Here is a 21099-nt window from a genome sequence, read left to right on the forward strand (position 1 = left end):
AAAGCAACATAGAGCTAACATTGTGGTCAAAACAATAGGACACACACTTGTGAATATGGCTTCATTTTTCCTCTGTGTACCATAAGTTGTATATTTGCATTCATTTTTCATTCATATTTGGTTTTATTATTTGCATTTTGCAGTGTTGTTTTTCCTTGGCTCGCCACCCACAAGTTTAGATCCTAGCTAATTGGCGATATGATGTCAAAACCATTGCCCAGATGGAGCGAGAAAAATACAGTGTTCTGTAGCACTAACTAGTGTTATGATATTGCTTGTGATGGATGGATGGATGGGGTGTATAATTATTTGTTTGATTTTGATTTTGAAAATAAATTTAGCAACATTTGAAATGGTCCAGCACAACATCTTTATACACAGTGGCATGTTGAGGCTGAACAACCCATGCATAATACAGGCACTATGTGATAAAGTTGTTAAGCTTATCATGCCTGACCAGGTAGAACATGGGAGACACACTGCAGAGAACAGCTGAGGTTAAGGGCTGATAGGTTATTGCAGTCCTGCTTCACTTTTTTTATTTTTTCCTGAAGTTTCCGGAGCCTGAGTTGCCCTTGAGCATTTACTCTGATGGCATTGGTCCAAAAGCATTTTTTAGAAGACCAAGCCAAGAAATACATGCAGAGTCTTGGACTGTGCAAACACATCCAGTGATTTGATATTTTATTAACTCATTTCTACATGTGAAGCACTGATGACCACCCAGTCCACAGCTCATTAACGTAACCTTTACTTTGCCAATAACCACAAGTGTCATTAGAGGCAGTAAGATGCACAAATTGTTATGAGCTGTAATACCATACTGTCAGAATCAATCGCTAACGTACGTCCCTACGTAACGCTAACGAGTCAATGGCAGGAAATACACTGGCCAGAGCCACTGTTTATCACGCAAGGCATTATTGGCCTGCTCAAGAATTCCTCAGCAACCTCCACCTAGTGAAATATTAATCAATAAAAATGCGTATGCATTATTTATCAGCTGATTCAGAGCATTCAAGAAATCAGGCATCTTTCGGCGGTGCTCGTGTGCTGCAGTAAAATAGGAAATGTGTAAATATCAGGGATAGAGGGAAACGTGTGCTTTCTGTGTACATAGTGTTCGCTGACAGATCATACGTTATTGTGTTTGCTCTGTCGGCTTTATTGCAGCGCTGCAGCCCAATCCTATGATTCTTTTGTTTTAAATCAAAGAGTAACTGGATGAAATAGCAAATATTTTCAAATCTTTTTTGTAATGAAATTAACACGACGTCTGACAGCGCAACTAGAGCACATGCTTCCATTTCAGTTCATCAGAGCAGGCTTTATGCTTTCTAATCTCTATTGTTCAGAGTCTTCAACCAGACGAAGTTTGGCGCTTGGGAATATTTCTAAGCAATTATTTCAGAAATGCAATGATCTCAGCATATGCTTACGTAAGGCCGAGTTTTAGCACTAAGACTCCGAGCTGCCAAAGAACACAGCGGGTGAAACAGTGGCTCTTTGGTCAGCGGTTTTTATTGTTTCATGGTAGTTTGAGTTTATCACCATGTATGAAAAGAGATGAAATTTCTAAAACGCAATTCTCTGCATGGCCAAAGCCCAGCCGGTGGCCTGCATAGAGTAGCCGGATGTTTTTCCTGCGCTGATTTATATGCAATATTAACTTCATTTCCTTTATTGCCACATAAGATGATTCTTATTTTCTAGCTTACTGCCTTTCAACACAGAGTTGGAGTCATACAATTGTTTACTATAGTTAAAGAACAGATTGATGATTCATTTTTAGAAATGCATGCCTAGCACAGGCAGATGGCTTCTTCTCCGTAGGGGTGTTTGTGTTTGTTTTATTGTTTATCTTGCTTACCAAGTTGCTTTTTTCTCACTTAAGGGAGTTCTTAATGTTTTCTCCTCACTGTTGGCCCCGTTTTGCTCTCTCAGGATTAAGGTACGGGTTCTCTGTAAAGATTCTTCATGACAACACCATTGTTAAGAGCATCACATTTGTAAATACCATTCAAAATTCTAAATAATTTGACATTTTACTGTTATTTTGAGACATAGGTGGCCTGTTGGATCCGGTTATTTGCTCACTGGCGGAGGACGATAAAGCAGGTCCAGCAGTAAAAAGTGTCACGGATGCGACAAATGGGGGCTGGCGTCACCTTCACCTCCCCCTCCACATGGCCTTGAGATCAGCAGGGTGATGTTTCCAGAGCCGACTAATCTGTATTAAACATGGATGCCGCCAAACTCGCTGCAGTGAAGAGAGAGGGCTTGGTCCTATGTCTGTCTGGAGGAAAAAAGCGTACGTATTAAATGTTAATAAACGACTGCAAAGACACAAGCCTGAAGGCATCTCCCTGGAGCAATACGAGCAAAGCCAATTACGTCCGCCAACTCAACCTGCACCATTGGACCATCATGGGAAATTACAATGACTTGACCCTTTCGATTGTCATTTAACTTACACTTCCTTAATTGACTCATAAAATTTATCTTATCTGTTAATGGCCTATTAGTGTCGTGAAATAGAAGCTCAAGGGAAAAAGCGTCCAAAATGCACCAGGAATAAATATATTGAAGTTTCCCCCACAGTTCAAACTGAGACATTTATTCCAAACAAACATATTTTGTCTGTCCTTGATCTTAATGTAAAGACCATCATGTCCATCAGTCTTTACCAACTGAATAATGTCACCAACTAACCCATAAGTTAGCAAATTTATGTGAGTCAGTGTGTAGCAGAGTGCAGGTTTGTGCAATTATGATTTATGACATGCAGTCTCTTGTTTTTTCCTATAATTTCATAAAGACAAAAAAAAAAGACAAAAAATTTAATGTAAAATATCAAATTATCGAAAAATAATGCCATGGTAATACAATGGTAAAATAATGCTACTATGGTATTTAATATAATGCACACTATTGAGCCGTATATTTGCATGCTTACTGATGTTATGCAGTAAAATATAATTCTCATCACTGATATTATCTAACAATTTTTGTGAATATATATATATGTGTGTGTCTTTTTTTTGTGTGCATTAATATATATATATAATGCACACTATTAATCCGTATATTTGCATGCTTACTGATGTTATGCAGTAAAATATACACATCACTGATATTATCTAACAATTTTTGTGAGTTTTCGTTGCAAAATAAATAAGTCTTAAATGGCAATTTTTCTAAATGTTCAAAACTAGTTATTATTTGGGTTGCAATAGAGCAAGTATGACTTCAGATCCCAGAAGACTAATTCGCCGCTGGTTTCTTCGAGATTTTCCTAAGGGGTTTTATTATTTATTTATTTTTGTAAAATTTGTGTGTGTAATTTACTTTGTAGAACAAAACGTCAAAGTATCGTCAAGTTATGTTTACCATAGACTCGGGCTGCACAATATATCGAAATGTATATATCGCGATATGCATATCGCAACAGCTTGCAATATCTGGTCATGAACAAAAGACAAAGAGAAAATCACTCACTGCTCTTGGCTGAATAACTTTTGTAGCTTTAATAGGAATCAGTATATATTTAATTCATACAGTGAAAACTAAGCAGTGTTTTATTTTTACATTTGATTATTCAGTTTCTGTTGTTAAATAACCCTAAAATAATCTGAAACCCTAAACCCAGTGGTTTACGCTGATGTTAAAATAACACTTCTTAAGCCCAATTTATACTTCTGCGTCGAACTTAAGGCCAATTTATACTTCTGCGTCGAGTGTACGCCGTAGTGTACGTCGTAGGCTACGCACGTAGGCGACGCCGTCGTGAGCATTTATACTTCTGCGAATGTCTGTGTTGCTCTGCAGTTACACCGCCGAAACGCTAGTTGGCGCGGGTGGGTTTTAATGTTCCAGTTCCACTGTGTTTACATTCCTCGCGGCTATTTTGAGTTTAGGTTTCTACGAGCAATGGCGACTGAAGGAGTCATACAGATGGCTGTATTTCCGCACTTCTTCAAGCAATCTCTCCGTCACTTGGTCTATTTCCATGGCTCTTCACTGATCTTCGGAATTTAAAAATGGCGGGCGGGCGGTGCAGAGTGCAGAAGATCATTCCGGAAATGCGTAGGAGGAAACGCGATGCTATCCAGCCGACCAATCACAGATCTTGCGGTCCGCGTCGCCGCGACGCGTAGTTACATTTTTGAGGAGGTGCGCGTCAGGGTACGGCGAAGGGTACGACGTATGGTACACGTCAATGCGTATGCTACGCCGTACCTTCTACGCGCACCCGACGCAGAAGTATAAATTGGCCTTTACGCCATAGCTACGTCGTAGGCTGTGTGTAGCGCGCGTACCCTTCGGCGTACCCTGACGTGCACCTCTCCAAAAATGTAACAACGCGTCAACTCTACGCGGACGCAAGCGCTGTGATTGGTCTGTTGGACCGCTCCCTCGGGTTTCACATGCTCCCTCTGCGCGCGTGAACGCGGACAACGACGCAGAAGTATAAATGAAAACCAACGCGTTGCCTACAGCGTAGAGGCTCCGGCGTAGGTCCGACGCAGAAGTATAAATCAGCCTTTATGCTACAGTAAAACACTGCTGTTCACTTTCAGAAGCTGTAGGGATGTTTTCTTCTCACAAAAAGAATGTGAAACACGTATGTAGGTTATATAATTTTAAATAAATAATTTAAGTTTATTTTACACACTTAAAGCATTATCGTATCGCATATCGCATTTTTCTTCAATATCCTGCAGCCCTACCATAGACCTTATTTTACTCATAAACTGATAAACCCCTTAGGAAAATATCAAAGGAACCAGTGGCGAATTAGTCTTCTGGATTCTGACTTCATACCTGCACCACTCTATAATCAGTTCTGCAATATCCCGTTGGGACAGAAGTCATAATGCAAAATGAAGAAGGATTTAGAGGATCTGGGATGTGTACTGTAGCTTGCATCAGTATTGCTTTAATAAGTGTTACCTGAGGGAATCTAAACAAATAACCTTTAAAAAAAAGAGGATGGGGCTGGTGAGATGAGGCCACACTGAATGAATGATTTATAAAAAAGCTTACAAGAAAGTTGAAAGAGTAAAAAAAAACCCAGCACAAGCCAGTCTTACACTCTTCTGAAGTGCGTTATACTTGCAGTGCAGTGCAGCAATTGACTTGTCCCTCCCTAAACTTGCACCAACGATTGCGACAAGACAATTTGAACCTTCTGCAAGAAAATCCTTGTATTACATTCGAGACCTTCTCAGCCCGACAGCCCCTCCAGATGTCTAACGCTTCACACCGCTCTCGTTCACTCTGACGCACGCCTCTTCCCAACGCCACGCTTTGGCCCTGAGATTCCACTGAAAGACGTCGTGCTCTTAAGCTTGTAAATTAGAGTGCTCTGGTTATGACAGTTTTCATCAGACGCGTCACACTAAATTGCATGTGAAATGTGCTTGATGGTCTTCACTTTGCTCCTGGTGGAGATTATTCCACCCCAGTGGATTCTCTCTCGATCGACCCTCCAGTGCCTCTCTATTCTTTCTCTCTATTTTCTGTCTTCTCGTTCTGACAGTCTCTCCAGCTTTGCTTTTTTCTTTCTGACAGATGCAATTCTTTGCTCAAGGAAACAGGTGACCCGCTCTCCCATGGCTCTGCCAATCAAATAGTGAGAGATGTGGCAGATTCTTTCCCTTGTAATCATTTTTTATTATTATTAAATTATTTACAGCCTTTAGAAGACCCCTGTAGTTCCATTGTAGACGTGTTTACGTCAATTTCAAACCGTTTGCAACCTTTACCAAAAAAAGTACAGTTTAAAAGGTTCACCTAAAAATGAAAATTCTGTCATTCATTTTCTGAAGAGACTCGATCGCTTTCTGTGATGAACAGAATTAACGTATGCCTTTATTCACATTTAAACATTGATCAGCAAACATAAACAGAAGCTCAACCGAACCTGCTTGACGTGCGAGAACGAAGCTCATTGGCTCTTGAGGAATTCAATCTGTTCATCATGTAAAGCGATCGAGTCTCTTCGGAAAATTCGGACTAAACCGTTCAACTCATATGGATTAACGTTACGATCTCTTTATAAACTTTGAGCTTTATTTGTGTTCCGAAGATGAACGAAAGTCTAACGGGTTTGAGAACGACATGAGGGTGAGTTTTTCATTTTTGGTGTGAACTATCCCTTTAAGGTGTTTACATGACTTTACACTTTCTGGTGCATAATTGGTCATCCGCAAACATACTAAATTATTTACATTGGATAAGGAAAAGGCATAGTTTTGGATGCAGATTTGACATCAACAATTGTTTGACTTGATTTAGTAACAAATGCCACGGCAGGGCTGAGCAATGCATTGCTCAATGTTCTGTTGGCACATATCTGATGCGAACGCGTCTTTGATGTGCATATTAGAGAGCATGGGAGCAATCCTTTGCAGACAGATCCCAGAAAAATGGAATCCCATCAAGCAGATGTGTTCACATTCCTAATGGAAATGAAGCGAGGCTTTTTCTCCACTGATATTTAAGCAGCCTTTCCCCACAATATATAATTTATTGTACGCGTTATGTTTTTTACGCGTTTTATAATGTTTGCTGGAGACATGTGGGTGTGACCGGTGGATAATTAACTAATTACTTGGTAGTTGCTCTATGCATATCCTGCCTCGTAAACTCATTAAATTGCTCTTTTAATTGAAAATAAACAATGAATAGCAGCTGCAAGTTTTAAAAGACCTGGCTCGGCTCAGTTTATGGTGGAGTGATGCTTCAGTCCATTCAAAGCCAAATGTGGGATATTCCTACTTAATCCCTTTGACCTCCGAGCATAAAGGCGTTCCATTGTCTGGCACTCAGAAGATGATGTATAAAGACACGGCAATGCCACCGTTGGCTCTGCAGGTGTTCGATCGTCAACAAAAGAAGTGTCCTGGCAACCAAATTGCGGATAAATTATGCTATGCACATGTGCGATTATCAACAAAGAGATTCATTCACCGTGTGACTCCGCAAACGTTTGCTCAACAGCTTTTGTTGTCATGTCGCATTTCATTTGACTAAAAGTGAATGTTTATTATTATTATCTGCATGCATACTTCTCTCTGGGTACAACCATGTTTGCGTGTATTTTTCTGTCTTTCTCTTTTGTTTTTTGGCCAGAACAACTGTTCTAACACAATTTTAATGAAACCTGCTGAAAATCTAGGAAACTAAATGGAGCCATCTGGGTGTTTGAAATAATTTTTAATAACAATCACTTCAAACACTGTTTTGGGGTAATACTAAATCACTCTCGCCTGATACAAGTGCCTCTGGGCTTATTGGATTTCTGTTTTCCGTAATTGGCACGGCTTTTTGGTTGCAACTCTCATAAAGGCACATCATCTAGGCATATCAGTGCTTTTTAAGGTTTGAAACCAATCTCTCTACTGACACACACATCCCTTAATAGTGCTGAAACTAAAACATGTTTGTACGAATCCAATTTGTGCAATTAAATACACAATACACATAATTTCTGTCTTCCAGAGCGTGCGCACCATGCTAAGGCCAATTGTAGTTTGGTTAACTCATATGGGCGAAGCTTATACAGTCACATTATCTAGGTTTTTTCATCCAACTTCTTAAAAACCAGGGCTGCGTTTCCAAAAAGCTTCGTACGCGAAAGTAGATCACAGAAACCACTGGCACCAATGGTCTCTACAATCTGCTCAGGCTAATGATGTTTTGGGAAAATGCAGAACAATTTCAGTCGGACTAAAAAGTTTTCACATTTTAAAAAGACATTTCTGCTTCAGTCTGACTGAAATTGAACTTTTAAAGTACATACACAGTAATGCTTTGTATTAATCTGGTCTTCTGAACTTCCATCATTTAAATTATCTTTTATTTATTTTAACATTTGGGCAAGTGGGGCAAAAATGACATTCCCAAAATAAAAAGGTTGCTGCTCACAAGTCATTCTGAATAGACACATAACCAACATACTCAGAAAGCCAACACTTGAGAGTTTACAGTTCAAGACTTTAAGACTTCAAATTATTTTGGAGATATATATACTCAGACATAAAAACAAACAAACAAAAACAAATTTTGAATATATATATATTTTTTAAACATTATTTGGCTGTGATGTAGCAACTTAGAAACACGATGTTGAAGCCACGAGTATGCTTATGCCTCATTTCAAATCTGAGAATGTTATATCTAAAACTATGAATTTATGAAACATTTTCTAAGACCATGTCATGTCGAGTTTTTAGAGAAGGCTGATAAGATGCTAATTAAATATAATTTTTTTGCCCTTTAAAAACCTAATTGCAGTCTATTGTCTAATGTCTGGCGAGGTGAACTGCTCCATTCATGTTTCTATTGTTCTCACTCAACAAACCTTTCTCGCCAGAATGAGACTTAATCTTCATTATTCTTTTGTTTTTATTCAGCCATTATTAGTTTATTCTGGCATTACATGGCTTTGTCCATCTTTGATCCCACTATATCTTAAATAAGCCACTGAAAATTCTGCATTAAACTTTCTGGTTCATGCGACTTTTATACCAGCTTATGTAGAAGACTACATAAATATAATTTCCTTGTAGAATGGACACTAGTTCATTATTAAAACCCCATGCATTTCCCATAATTCACTTGGCTGCGCTTACATAAATGGCCTGTAGGGACTCACTGAGATCTACTTCATGAACAAGCCTGTATATTATCAGAATGATTCCGGCGAAAGGGGACATGATTATTGAGGCACAGGAGCTCAGCAAAACCTATTTCCTGAACAGATGAACGGATCGTTACATTTATTTATTTATTTTTTCTCGACTCGTCTGATTTGGTATCCAGTCCAATGCGCTTTTTTAACCGGACGGCACACAGAAATGCATTATCAAATCATCAAGCCTCCAGATTGAGAAGTGCATGTTAATTTCCCTGAATAAATCATTCATGACGAGCTACGTGAGCTTTTGACCTCCAGTGTGTGAGAACATGTGGCATGTTCTCCAGCCGGCATCAGAATCCACCATAGAGACACGCAGAACAAAGTGGTGCATGATGGGCAAGAGCTGTCAAGAGTTTTCTCGATTCTGAAAAAAGGAGAGAGAAATCGGCAGATTTTTTTTTTTTTTACGAGCTTAAGCTACAGTATCTGTGCTGAAGGAGCCAAGTTGTCAGAGCTATCCTACATAATGCCTGTAATTTTCTTCTTTAACAGCCCATAAACAGTCGAATCAATCTCAATTAGCAGCGTTGAATCTTTCATTAGTTGGCACTGTCCATGAACAGGGTACAAACTGGGTCAGAAACTCAAAGTGTTGGGGTTTTCCCCTCGAGATCAAAGAAAAGAAGCACCGCTTTTAGAAGAATTTGATCCTCACGAGGTCAAACTACACATTTTTTATTAAATGTTAAATATATTATACGTTTTTATAATTTAATTTGTATTATAAAATTGTTTTATTCATTACAAAATGACATTATACAATCATAATAATAAAAAAAAAAATATATATATATATTTTATCATATGGTTTGCAATGCTGTTATCGAAATTTATCTCGTCCAAATTCAGTTTAAAAGCCATATAACAAAATAGAATAACATTATTTTAATAAAACACATGGGACAGTACCATATTCACAGAACATACCTGTTATACTGAGGGAGGATCCTTTAACAGGCTTCATTGTGAGGATCTCTGAGAAATTCTTCACATCCTGAAGTCTTCAACACCTCATTCTCAGGCTTCACACTCGAGAACTGAACCTAATGACTGTAAAGCAGAAATAAGTGAGAATGTGTGAATCGTTATAAAGGGAATTAAAGATCCCTTAAAAAACCTACTATAAAAAGACTCTGGATAATCTTTGCATACTGTGGTGTTCTTGGTTCATACTTAGGTCTCTTTGTATCAGGAACCATGTTTGCGGGTTGTTTTGGGTTCAACAGTTTTGGAGGAATTTGAAATGTTTCCTTTGTTTCAATGTTTCATTCTCATTGAGTTCATATTGAGATCTCTTACTTTGTTTGCAGACTTAGTATCTTGGTAAATTTTGAGAAGTCTTCTGAAACTTGAGGGTCTTAAAGGGTTAACTTAATTCACCTAAAAATTCTTTTTTTTCTTTTTCTTTTTTTCTTCTTTCAGCCAAACACAGTTGGAGTTATATAAAAAAAAATATCCTGGCACTTCCAAGCTTTATAATAGGAGTGAATGGTACCTTAGATTTTGAAGCCCAAAAAAGTGCCTCCATCCATCATAAAAGTAATCCATACGACTGCAGGGGGTTAATAAATGCCTTCTGAACTGAAGCGATGCGTTTTTGTACGAAAAAAAAAAATCCATATTTATAACTTTATAAACTATAATCATTAGCTTCGGGTAACGGCCGTACGCAAGTTTAGTTCGGGCGGAAGAGAGACCTCTGATGCATCGCTTCACTTTAAAAGGCATTTATTAACCCACCGGAGCCGCATCGATTACTTTTATGACGGATAGATGCGCTTTTTGGAGCTTCAAAAACTCAGACTCTATTGACTACAATTTTAAAGTTTGGAAGAGCAAAGATTTTTTTTATATATAACTCTGATTTTGTTTGGCTGAAAGAAGAAAGTTATATAAACCTATGATGGCTTGAGGGTGAGTAAATTATGGGATCTTTTTAATTTTTTAGGTGAACTAACCCTTTAACTTGTTCTCCACTTAATCTCCCTTCAGACTAAGGGAAACAAAGGCAGAAAAATAAAAATAAAAATCACTTTCCGCTTTGATTGCATGGAAAACAGCAGCTTGGGCATTCATCACATTTTCTGTTTCACAGAAGTACACTTAAATGCTTAAAATGCTGACCATTTTCATTTGTTTTGAACAATCCCTTTAAACCCCCAACACACTGATACTTTTCTAAAGAAAAAAGTATTATGGTTTATGGTAAAAATGTTATGGTTTTATAACGTTTAAGGTCTTTTATTGGACTCTAATTGGAACGTTTATCTTTAAGAGGGAGGGTTTTTTTCTCAGTAGGGTGTGAGAGGCAGGTGGGATTCTCTATGGTGATGGTTAAGTCATGTATCTTTGCAAATTTCTCCACTCAATGTCAGTGGGCTATAAACGATTCCAGCATGCATTTCATCCCATAAATATTTATCACATGGAGCTAGAGAGAAGCTGCAAGAGGGGGAAAAAAAAAAAAGTAAAAAGAAAAAGATGAAGCGATGAGGATTGTGCTGGAAGAGTCGTAGAGAGTGAACACTGTTAGTTTGTCATGCTCGGGTGGGCCGGTTCCCTGTAATTACTGTGTACGCTCTGAGAGAGATGAACCGGCCACAGCCAGATGGCTCCAGACATCAGGGGGCCGCGCAATTCCACACGGTCTTCTCACACACATGGTCCGGCATTATCCAAAACAAATTGGACTGAGCATTATGGTGTCAATTAGGAAACCAAATACTAGACGTTCTTCTAAAGATCATCATGGCTGATGTTGTTTTATTTGAGCATCACCCACCAGTTCTGCAAACAATAAGAAGTTGCAGCTCAGATTTATCTTGATTAACATATTTCCAGATCAGATGTGAACGGTTACAGAAGTATTAAATGATTTGTCTGGAATAACACAGAGAGAGCTGAGTCAGTCTCTAGGGTTCAGTAAAATAAGCACATAGTCTATTTAGAAAGAGGTAAACACTCTACACATCCAACAGCCCCGATGGAGCTCAGACAGTAACAGCCTCATGTCAAACTAATTGAGCTGGTATACTGAGACACATTGTGGGTGGTGGACTGTTTTCATCAGCTTCAGCTTCCTAAACGTTTAGAGTATAAAAAAGCATATAAATATATAGAATAATGCATAATACATCCATTACATATAATATAAATAAAAAATTCTAAAATATAATTTGATTATATATATATATATATAATATATATATATATATATATATATATATATATGTGTATATATATATGTATATGTGTATGTATATATGTGTATATATATATATATATACATGTGTGTGTGTGTGTGTGTGTATGTATGTATATATATATATATATATATATATATATATATATATATATGTATATATGTGTATATGTATATGTGTATGTATGTGTGTGTGTATATATATATATGTGTGTGTGTGTGTGTGTGTGTGTGTGTGTATATATATATATATATATATATATATATACACACACACACATATATACATATATACATATATATATATATATATATATATACATACATACACACACACACACACACACACACACACACATGTATATATGGTATTTTTATGCTTCAGTAGAGTGGAAAGTTACATACAGCACCTTTAAATACATTATATTTTAATATGTGTAAAAGTAATACACACACACACACATTTATATGACTATTTTTCTTAAAAATTCTATATGATTTGTTGTAAAGTGATCTCAAAGTGATTGAGTCATTAATGTGTGAAAAGACCAAAACTTATTCGCCTTGTAATCTTGAACATTTTGAACTTATATCAATAAATAAACTTGGCCTTGGCAGCACTGTTGGTTTGAGCCAGTGATTTCATTCCTAAAGAAAGCTATAACTACATCAAAGACACACACACATACACACACACACACACACACACACACACACACACACACACACACACACACAACACAACTCTGGTTTCGTTATGCATGCGTTTCACAGAATAATATGCCACCTCCTGCACACTGAAATATAAACATTTTGAACTCGAGCAAGCACATCTGACCCAACAATTTAAAAGTATAGACTTTAAAACTTTTTTTATGCATGCATGAAGAAAAAGTTTTCAGCCTCACCCATCTCTAATTTTAATTTTAGATCAGACATCAATGCATCATACTGGTGCTAATGCCTCAGCTCTTTCAGTTAAGTTCACCTGCTGTGAGAGCTTTCATTTATAAAATTAATTTTAACCCACTACAATATGCTGCACACTGCTGGATTCTTGCTGCTAGGTTGAGTTTAGGAAGGTAAGGTGTCTCTCTCACTAACAGCCCTTGTTAAAATCAAACCTTTACTAAAGAAAGCTCAGCTGGCTTTGAGAGATGAAAGACAACTGCACCAAAGTCCCAGCATTCCTCCAGCTGAGGCAGTTACCCACACCAACTCCTCTCTCCTTCTTCAAAGGTTCTGCCCTTAGCAAACAGCAAACGTGACGCTTGGGACACTTGTCCGTCAGCATGGCACTTCATTTGTTTTCTTCCGGAATTTGGCCTTGTCTTCCCAAAGCTCCCTCGGCCCAACAATCCAGCATGTGTGATTCTGCTATAAACATGTTTTGTGGTCTTATCGCCATTGTCATATTTACAGGGATTTGTGCTCTTTACCTGACAGGATTAAGGATTATGATACATTAAAATGTATCCCCATATGTACATGAATGCTGATAGTGGGATTTCCTGTTAGCGAAACACCTCCACTTTGGTTATTGAATTCAAAAGGACGCTGTTTAACATGCTGGTGTCAACATGATGCTCCCATCGAACGCAAGCAGAGCACAGAGGAACACGTTTTTTCACACAATACAGCTAAAAGATACTTTCATTCAGTACTATTTAAAGATAAATTCCAGATTCAAGTTAAATTCTTTTAACAGCATTTGTGATGTAGGTAATGTTTACCACACACACACACAAATCCACTCCTCAGTTTAGAGGAGAGGAGAGGAGAGGAGAGGAGAGGAGAGGAGAGGAGAGGAGAGGAGAGGAGAGGAGAGGAGAGGAGAGGAGAGGGTAGGGTAGGGTAGGGTAGGGTTGGGTAGGGTAGGATAGGGTAGGATAGGATAGGGTAGGGTAGGGTAGGATAGGATAGGATAGGATAGGATAGGATAGGATAGGATAGGATAGGATAGGATAGGATAGGATAGGAGATGGATGGATGGATGGATGGATGGATGAAATGTAACAGATGTTACCTCACTCCCGTGGCCTCAAGAGGCACGCTAGTGGCTGCAGTCTTTAACGTCCTTGCTAGCGCGTGCGCCTCCCACGCCGGAGACCCCGGTTCAAGTCCCGCTTGGAGCGGGTCAAGTAGGACCGGTTACATTTGGTGCCGTGACCTGGATGGGAATGAGGTTTAGGGGGGTGAGTGTAACGGACATAGTGCGTGTGTGTGTAAACCTCACTCCCCTGACCTCAAGGAAAGGTCTTTAAGGTGATGATGCACAGAGCAATTTTTTGGGCATTGTTGCTGGGCAATGTTGCCGTCAACGGGCAACCAGATGAGACACAGGGCCCATGACCGATCTAAATTATCCAGATATATATTTATTTCCCATTTTCAATGGGAAAGTGCCCAAGCAACAATCGCTTGGCAAGATTGCCTAGCAACATTGCTCAAAAAGTTGCCCTGTGTATCATCACCCTCAGTGTAGTCCTTGTTAGCACGCCAGCCTCCCACGCCGGAGACCCCGATTCGAGTCCCGCTCGGAGGCGGGTCGAGTAGGCCCGGTTACACAGTCAAATTCACAGAAATGAAGTCGGTAATACAAAACCAGAGGATCATCCACCTAGAAAAGTAATTACAAAAACATTGACAACAGCTCAAATTATAAACATTGCTTTTCTAAATAGCATAATTTGAGTTCTTGTCTTTTACTGAAACCATTCTTTGCTTTTGACAATAAATAAAAAAACCTGAGAAAGGTGAGTCAAATGAAAATGAATTGTCTTTGATAGCCAACATTATGGCACAAATGCTGCTGATAGAGCTTAAAACAACTGCTGCTGTTGAAGCAGGTAAACTAAAGCTTGTATCAGCGCTTTTCTTTCCCCGTCTCGCTGCTGCTCATGCAGTGAAACCCCTCCTCCTTCCCATCAGCCCCCCTCGTCAGGTACTCTCCGGAATGCCAATTTATTGCCCCCGTGCCATTCCATGATTGTACAAATTCATTCTGCTTCCAATTAATTAGGACGAAAGAATACCAGAGCGAAAAGCAACTCCTGAGCCCTGGATTAATTGAAGTCAGCCACTAACACGCAGCATTTCTCAAAATAACTCGGAATGTCACATTCTGATGAGTGAAATAATTGGATGTAAGGACTTGAGGTAAACAAATGGTGGAATGCATATCACAACATTTCCATGGAAACTACATGACAAAAGCAGGACAGGTTGCCAAAACAGAGAGTCGCGAAGCCGTTTTCCGCTCTAAGGCTTTTATGTCCACCATCATCAAGCTAATTGCTGTATCTGCGAGCTAATGTTCCCATTCAGACGTCGCTATAATAGCCCTTCACTGTGGCAGTCCGGAAAAGAGACTGTCATTAGAGACAGGAAGAATACTTCATGAATCATGACCTTTGTTTTCTTGATACCTTCAAGGCCACTTCATATACTTTTTCTTGTGTCTTATTGTTTATGCATGTTTCTTTAACTATGTGCATTAACCCTGGGGATTTAAATCAAATAAACCCTCCTAACACTTTTTATTCTAGTTTCATTAATATGCACTAACAATGCATAAAAGAATAGTTTGATGCGCAGTGGAAACAAATGTCACTTCCACTATGCATCAAAATGACATTTTTAACATTCTTAAAGTGGACAACTCTTTTGTCTTGGTTAATTAAACAGCTAGAATGCAATGTATCCTGAATGCACACAATTTTTACATAATCTGAGTTTATTGTGTAATGATTGCACATCTACAATTTGTGTAAGAATTGATAAAGCATGTTTACACCTTTAGCACCCCAAATCAAATGCCTATATGAATTACCACTGCCACAAAATTATTATTTTTTATTTGCCACTTTTTTTTTTTTAAACTAGTCCCTGTCTATTTGTCTGATTCACATGAAATTTGAAGCAAGAAAACTTAAAATGGTCCTAATCGAAATAAAACAATTTAATAGTTTAGCACAGGGATAACTAAAAGTTATCGTCAACCAAACTCCTTTGACCTAAAATATTTACTTGAAATACCCACTGAGATTTTAAGTTAATATTTAAATAATTTAACAACACATTCGCATATTCACAGTTTTATGATGTCGGTTAATTAAGGAAGCTTGTATCCGGCATGTAATAAAAAAAACTTTTTTTCCTCACAATTGCGAGTCTCAGAATTGCGAGATTTAAACTTGCAATTGCGTGTATGATAAAGTCATATCATGTATAATTGCGTGTATAATGAGATATAATGTCGCAAAGTTTTTATCTCACAATTCTGACTTTATATCATGCAATTGTGAGTTCATATACTCACGATAACTTTTAAAAATAATTTGTATATTTGAATTAAAAAAAATTATTCAATGTAATAAATTCAATGGAGAATTCATATTAAAATGTGATTTTTACATTTTATTTTTAAATGATTTATTGCAATTTTCATTTTTATGATTTAATTATTAGCCTGATAATCAACTCACTTATTATCAACTTTTGAGAAGCCCTGGTTTAGCAGATTTGATCAGAAAGATGTATTTATAGGTGTGTTCCATCATAACTAATTGACCTGTATCTTGAGATTGAAAAGTCCAAACCTCTTAAAATTTGGTACACATGAATAAAATGACATTCCTATGATGCATGCCAAATTTCACCAATTTCCAATGCTAGGGGGTGCTATAATTGAAGAAAATCGAAACTTTTGAACTGTGCGTTGACATTTACCCCAATTGAACTATATTAAAAGCATCAGCAAGATCAGTTCTTACAAATCATTTTTGGTTATTTTCTTTCTCCTGATAACTGCTTTTTGCTATAATACCTTTATCATTTGCATAGTGGCTGTGCGTTCTGGAATCTTCTCTGGCCTCACAACCTGGACTCCTCTTTCCAGCGTCGTTGCTCCAGTTGTTCTCAAACATATGGCGCACAGCGCAGTTCAGAAGGAAGTAAAACATCCACTCTTGGAAGTGCAGCCCCACTAATCACGCATGCCTGGTCGGGGTTCTCAGCGGCTGGTAAAGTGGCAGGTCTGCTAGTGTTTTGTCTGATCAGAGGAGCATGAAATTGGTCCAACTGAAACAAAGTGGAGATTAATTGGGCGTGGCTACACAATATTGTTCCACCAAGTTTTAATATCCTCATTTAGGGGCTTTTAGCTTTGCTGAGCTTCAGAACCCGTTCGATGCGCACACTTTAAAAAGCCGAGATTCGGTTAAATGCCAAATGCTATGTAAGGTATTAAGTATTTATGGGTTTATTCTCTCAGTTCAACCTTCCCTCTGGAGTTCATTACAGTAACCACTTTATTACTTCCCGGTGACATCAGAAGTGCCCTTCTGCTGTTTAAAGTGCTCTTCTCTCTATGCATTCTGTCGTTGTTGCGAGCTTTTGGTTGCCATAGTAGCATGCCATGAAGTTTCATTCAGTCTTTTTTTCTGTACTCAAACATGTTAACCATTACTAAAGAGCCTTCATCCTGAACTAACTGATCAAACAAGGTTCATAGCTACTGTCAGTCAACTGTGGCCACAAAGTGTTCTGTTTATACAAGTCAGAAAGACTCTCAGGGAGATGATTATATTCATATATTCCATAAAATGAAAATCTGACAAAAATTGGTGCCCTTGATTGATGCAATGAGCCACTCGTATCCTCAGAGCTCACTCACATTGGAAAACGGAGGACGTCTGACATTGCTTTTCAGTCATTTATTTTAAATAAGGTTTCAGCCTTCCCACGACTCTCTTCCTCGAATGTAGGAGGGTGGAAGGTTCGTCCTGACCTGTGTGATAAAGATGTATTTCATTAATATGATTATTATACATTTCAAAGGGTTAGGGTGGTCTTGAAACTCATTCAGCCTTGGGTTATTCGGTCCTCGCTCACTTAAGTAAGATAAAACACAACCAAAACATTTTTTAAATAAATAAATAAAACACTCTCACAAACGTATCCATTCTTTATATGGGAGCAAGTCATGTTAGTCTATTGCTAGAGTTTTCATTAAGCATGCAAAGGAACAAGAGTTCAAATCCAGACTTTATTTTGTGTCTAATAAATAGGATAAAATTCAAATGAGTTCGGAATGTGATGAGGATGGGTAGAGGATTACATTTTCAGTGTAATCGAGGCTATATACAGTACGTAAGGGATAATCCTCCGCTTCGCGACGTGCGGTTCTTTGCCTCCACGTCGTGCATTAAAATCGTTTAATGCACAGCTAGTCATGGATTATCCCGCTTATACCACGGTCATTTGTCAGCATTGACACCTTAAAGCTGTTATTGATGTTTGAAGCCCAACATTTCACCGGAAGGGTAAAATTAACGGTTATTTTCGTCAGTTACGGCTCGTTAGATCTAGCATTCTGCTCGCTTTGAATCAGACACGGAGATAAAGTAGGGCGGTAAGATTACATTTATTTGAATGAGTAAATTATAGCATTTATTTGAATTCATAACCCAGAGAGAGAGAGAGAGAGATGAGTACCTGTGTCTCAGTGCCTCTCTCTCCATTAACAACGAAGCTGAGAGTTTAATTACTTCAAAAAAAGTCGCGAGGCAGCATTAATGACAAGTTGCTGTGCTCCTGAATGTTTCTGTGTGTGCATCACAATCTGCGTTTTCAGTGTGGGAGTGACATGTGTGTGTGCACTTCAATGAAAACAGCGCATTAATATAGAACGGTGATTCAACTGACTTGGAACTACTTGCATAGTGCATTAAACGGTTTTATACTACAGGGGCAGTTGAATGCTTGAATCTGATTGGTTGATGAAGGTGTGCAATTATTTTAAGGGAAACGCACAGCTAAACAAGGTCTTGACCGCATTACTGTTCCTTATCACTTCGCCAAATGATTTCAGTTAGTCCTTACAGACTACAACAGCAAAAGAACCAAAACCCACAATGACACCGACCAAGCAAATAAATATAGTAAACAATAGGACAAAAACAACAAATTATGCCCATGTTTTTGCCACAAAATTACGTGTTATTATGTATGGAAAGCACATACTGGTTTTTTTCTCGCACTCAAACAGTATGGATATACACTCGCACAGAAACGTGTTGTCAGCGCTGCTCTGATGATTTTATCAGTAAAATAGTTTAACAACTTGAAAGCTACATGAATTTCTCACTAGCGAGGTAGCTAAACTTACAGTTTCGCTATTAGTAGAGACGCTGCTGCCGAACACTGTTGAGAGACGCACAGACGGAGGTAATTCACATACGCTTAATCTCTCTCTTTCTCTAAGGCCTGGTTTCACAGACAGGGCTTAGACTAAGCCAGGATTAGGCCTTAGTTCAATTAGGACATTTAAGTACCTTTTATAAATGTGCCTTAGAAAAAAACATTACTGATGTGTATGTTGAGACAAAACAATGACATTGACATATTATAAGATACGTCTGTGCAAGTTGCTTTCAGTTAAAACAGCCCAAACATGCATTTTAGTCTGGGACTAGTTTAAGCCTCGTCTGTGAAACCGGGGGTATATATAACTGCATTAGTCCGCTATCAATGGCTCAAGCCTCCGTTACTAGCTTTTAAAATGACGTTTTGGAATTAGCTTGGGATTCGATGCGTAAGAAATTAGTTCTACACACAAGACAGTCATGGCCTAGTGGTTAGGGAGTTGAACTGGTAACCCAAAGGTTGCTGGTTCGATTCCAGAACCGGTGGGAAATGACTGAGGTGCCCTTGAGCCAGGCACCTAACCCCTAATCGCTCCCCGGGCGCCACACAAAGGCTGCCCGCTGCTCTGGGTGTGTGTATCCACGTTTGCAGTGTGTGTGTGTTAACTACTCACTACTCTGCTCCTAATGTGTGTGCATTAACTTGGATGGGTTAAATGCAGAGGTTAAATTCCAAGTATGGGTTACCATACTTGGCCGTCACGTGTCACTTTCACTTTCACTAAAAAAATAAAATAAAATAAAAGAGCCTTTTAAGGACAAAAACCGGACAAATGTCTTGAAATACATCATCTGAACAATGTATTGAGGTGTGGTAACTGTAGTAAAAGTAGAATAATTGACTGCGGGCCATTGATTTATTGAAAAACGCTTCACATCGTGGCCGCATTACCACCTCGGCCCCGGGTGTGCCTTATTTTTTCTAATAATTCAATGGCCCGTCGTCAATAATTCCTTACTTATTGCACACACCTTCCAGCCAATCAGAATCGAGTGTTCAGACAGACAATGGTATAAATATATATATATATACATAGCATTATTATTGTAGAAATAATTATGTTTTTTTCTACAATTTTCATTTCCTGGTTGGAATGAAACGAGCTGGCACATTCCACTGGGTGACATCTAGAGCTGTTTGCCTTTTAAGAAGTTATTTTCATGCTAAACCACCCACATCATGCAATCATGAGTTTGTTTAATGACATTTTAAGAACAATACATGCACTGCATTCAGAGTTTCCCATCATGCATCCTATCATGGATTTTTTTTTAAGAGACACAGTTAAACTCTGAAAAGCAGGTGACCGTTCATTCCCTGACCTGCCGCACCGCTGCACTGAAACTGCAGTCATGACCTAGTTTGTGTCAACTGGCAGACTTCCAGCTCTCAAATTAGCATGTCAGATAGGATTATGCTCCTATGACTGACCCACTGCTAATTGACACCAATAATGATTTAAGTATTTTAGAAGGAAGACAGAATGAAAATTCTTGTTTAGGACATTCTGCCCATATGGAGTTTAGACGCAAACAAATCTCATCTACACACCCAGCAGCTGTTGTTACCCATAAAGGTGACATATCCTGAAAAAAAAGATAGATCGTCTTTGCCTTTTAAAAGCAAATAAATATGCACAATACTAATTACTGAAACAAAACTTTTTTTTGCAAAATTTTTGCACATTTTATTTATTTTAATCCTAGGTGCCCCTATAATGCTATTTTAAATGCTGTTTTAATTTTGTTTTGGAGGTCTCCTACAATAGGTTTACATGCATCCAAAGTAAACACTTTCTCATAATATAGATTGCAGCATCACCTTTTTCTCTTACAGTGTCTGAAACGGTGTCATACCAGTTCAGTGTCTCTCTAAACCCCTTCTTTCTGAAAGCCTGCTCTGCTCTGATTGGTCTATCGCTTACAGCTCATGTCAGAAATGAAACATCCATTACCATATCTGATTTTCAGCTCCGATCATC

The 21099-nt window shown here is 38.4% G+C and overlaps 2 long non-coding RNA genes across 4 annotated transcripts in view; both read right to left on the reverse strand.

Annotated features, from left to right (window-relative positions):
- Positions 1 to 1612: 1612 nt before the first annotated feature.
- On the reverse strand, positions 1613 to 14075 carry LOC309509158. 2 transcript variants are annotated; one of them, XR_014209814.1, is made up of 3 exons: positions 13936 to 14075; positions 9635 to 9757; positions 1613 to 2296 (listed from the first exon to the last, which is right to left on the reverse strand). It is a non-coding gene; the product is annotated as an uncharacterized lncRNA (long non-coding RNA). The 2 variants fall into 2 exon arrangements; XR_014209815.1 differs by lacking the exon at positions 1613 to 2296 and adding an exon at positions 8098 to 9071.
- Positions 14076 to 14219: 144 nt separating this feature from the next.
- Positions 14220 to 21099, reverse strand: part of LOC309509153 — a 64665-nt gene continuing 57785 nt past the window's right edge. For both annotated transcript variants that reach the window (XR_014209807.1, XR_014209808.1), the window contains 3 exons: positions 17587 to 17700; positions 16738 to 16991; positions 14220 to 14529 (listed from right to left, as the gene is read on the reverse strand). This is a non-coding gene — a long non-coding RNA (uncharacterized lncRNA). The remainder of the gene's footprint in view (positions 14530 to 16737; positions 16992 to 17586; positions 17701 to 21099) is intronic.

The sequence above is a fragment of the Leuciscus leuciscus genome (assembly GCF_965113295.1).
Source record: "Leuciscus leuciscus genome assembly, chromosome: 11".
NCBI lineage: Eukaryota > Metazoa > Chordata > Actinopteri > Cypriniformes > Leuciscidae > Leuciscus > Leuciscus leuciscus.